The sequence below is a fragment of the Penaeus japonicus genome, unplaced genomic scaffold (genome assembly GCF_977035675.1).
Source record: "Penaeus japonicus unplaced genomic scaffold, GWHDUDI00000001_assembly GWHDUDI00000009, whole genome shotgun sequence".
Classification (NCBI taxonomy): domain Eukaryota; kingdom Metazoa; phylum Arthropoda; class Malacostraca; order Decapoda; family Penaeidae; genus Penaeus; species Penaeus japonicus.
The window spans coordinates 34,406,369-34,409,097 of record NW_028234411.1 but is presented as its reverse complement, the minus strand read 5'-3'; the positions used below and the strand labels follow the sequence as shown (position 1 = coordinate 34,409,097).

At 43.7% G+C, this 2,729-nt stretch overlaps 1 protein-coding gene across 1 annotated transcript in view; it reads left to right on the top strand.

The window, feature by feature from the left end:
- LOC122263092 (protein turtle homolog B) overlaps window positions 1–2,729 on the top strand; it is a 307,701-nt gene that overhangs the window by 63,543 nt on the left and 241,429 nt on the right. The gene's annotated exons all lie outside the window — the stretch shown is intronic.

Genomic DNA, 2,729 nt, shown 5'->3' with positions numbered 1-2,729 from the left:
ATCAACCTGTCTACCCCTCTCCGTCCTGCTGCCCAATCTCTCTCTTCGAAAATTGTTTTACATTTAGATTGATTTGATGGGTTCAAATGTAATCTGAAGCTTGGCAATCGTATTTTTAGTTAATTTTATCCCGCTTTAGGAAAAGAAAAAGAAAAATGAAAAGCATGCATATAGCATACAAAGAATCATTTCATTTTTCTCAGATTAAACTAATACCTCTGCATTTTTAAAGGTCATTACGGTAACGTGATCGTTGAATCTACAAAGCAAGAAAGAGAGAGAGATAAAAATAAACAAACGATAAGCAGTAAAAAAAAAAAATAGAACTCAGAAAGTAAATAGATAGAATAATAGAAGAAGAAAAGAGATATAATAATAAAAACAACAGAAACAAATGCCAGTACCAGACAGAATCCGATCATGACAAAATACGAGAAAGAATGAGAAAGAACCAATCTGTTTTTCTCCTCTTTTTTTTTTCTTTCTTTTCTCCAGATACTTTTGATCACGAAGGGCTGTCAATACTCTCTCGTGAGCCTTCCTTCACATACTTTCATCAGGGTCCCTTTCGACTACCGTTCTTCTTTTCTGTCTTATTATCTCCCTCCTGGTGATAACATCCATCATTCATACAGAAGAGAGAGATGTAAAACGAATGTCTGGGTAGTATGTGGAATACAGACACACAAATAGCGGTTTAGTCTTTTAGCTTAAATCATGCAAGATCTTCCGATCACACCGAAGTCTTACGTGCACCCAATAGCTCCTTCCCTCCTGACCCCACCCCCTCCTCACACTCCTCCTCCCCTTACTCCTTTTGGTCCCCTCTCCTCCCCTCCTCTCCCCCCCCCATCTCTCCTTACTTCTCGTTCCCCTCTCTCCTTCCAGCCCCCTCAGCTTCCCTACTTCTTCTCTTACTTTGACCCCCCACCCCACGCCCTTGATCTTCTCATCCTCTCATTTCACTCACCGATACCTCACCCTTTCCCCTCGCCCTCCTCTTCCCTTCCCTTCCTTCCCTTTTTTTCTCTTCCTTCCCCTTTCGCATCCTCCAACTCCCTTCTCCCCTCCTCCCACCCCTTCTTCCTTCTTCCTACCCCTCAATACTCTTCTCCCCTCCGCCAACCTCCATTCCACTCCTCCTGCTCCTTCTCCCTTCCTTCCAATCTTCTTTCACCTCCTTCCCCCCCTTCTCTCCCCCCAACCTGTTTTACTCCTCTTTTCACCCTTTCTTCCCTCCCCCTTCCCTCCTCTTCTCCTCCTTCTTTCTCCATCTTACCTCCCCACACTCCTTTTCCCTTCCCCCATCTCCCTAATTTCCTTTTATCCCCCTCCCACCTCCCCACACCCTCCTTCTCCGTTTCCCCTCCCCCTCCTTCTCCCCATCCCCCTTCTTTCCCCTCCCCTACACCTCCTATTCTCCTCCCCTCCCCCTCCCCCACCTTCTCCCCTCCCCACACCCTTCTGCCTTCTCTTCCTCGACACACAATACGTCAATACCACACTTGCCGCCGAGGCTACGGGTATGCTCACACCGTCGTTAAGGCAAAGAAGTAGATCTGCTTCTTACAAAGCAAAGCAAAATACATCCTAACGCATATATTGCCCATGTGTTAATAGTAGTAGGTTGATATATATATTGAGGATAATAAACCTTTCCTGAGATAAGGGGTCATTACCATTAGAACAATCACGCACTTCACCAACCCGCCCACACGTCATGCGTCAGGCCAAAGGAAGGGAAGGGGGGGGGGTAGGCCCATGGATGAGGGAGATGGAGAGAGGGAGAGGGACGTAGGCTCAGGAAAGGAGTGGGAGGGGGGGAGGAAGGGGGGCAGGGAAAGGTGGCCCCATGGACCTCGATGGCACTAAAAATGATCGTCACAGCTTCCCATGACAGCCGACGTATTGTATTGTAATCCAGAGCTTCGACCGCAGCCATGAGCTTCCCGGAGGGGCTTAAGCAATTGAATGCATAATGTATCAGGATATATACCCAAACTTTGCCTCTCCGAGTCCGGCTCCAATGCAGGTTTTCTCGGACTAGTGGAACCGGAGAGGAGTATGTAAACTTTACTCTTTCTCTTTCCTCGCTTTCTTTATCTTTTTTTTTCTTCTTTTTTTTCAAAATATAAATATTTTGTAAATTCATATCTCATTTCTTGATTTCTTTTTTTCATTTTTTTTCTATTCATTTTAGTATATATATGTGTTACTATCTACCTTTTTTTTTATTTATCTATCTTTTATCTAAGTCGTTGCGCACGGCTCGTAAACCGCGAATGTCCAATGTTTATCTGGATTTTACGCCGGCTCCAATCTCGGCCGGACGGCGCCTATCCATTCGCTGCGACTGGGTGATGATCCGCGAATTTCATTCCCTAAGTCTACCGCTGATGTTGTGTAAATGCTGATTTCGTGCTAGCTGGATTTATTTATATATAATATCATGGTATTGTTGTTGTTTTTTTTATATGTATTAGAAAATGTCAGAAGAAATACAAATTGCAATATCTACCGTTGGTGGTGTGCAAATTCTGATTTCGCGCGACTCGGATTTGTTTACTCATTGTTTCTCTGTCTCCTCTTCGATTTTTTTTTTTTTTTTGTGAAAAGAAAATATCAAAAGAAAATAATCACAAAATCAACCATTCGTGTTGCATGGAGGTTGATTTAACGCTGCATGAATGTCATTTGTTTGGATGTATATTTTTGTCTTACTGTTATTA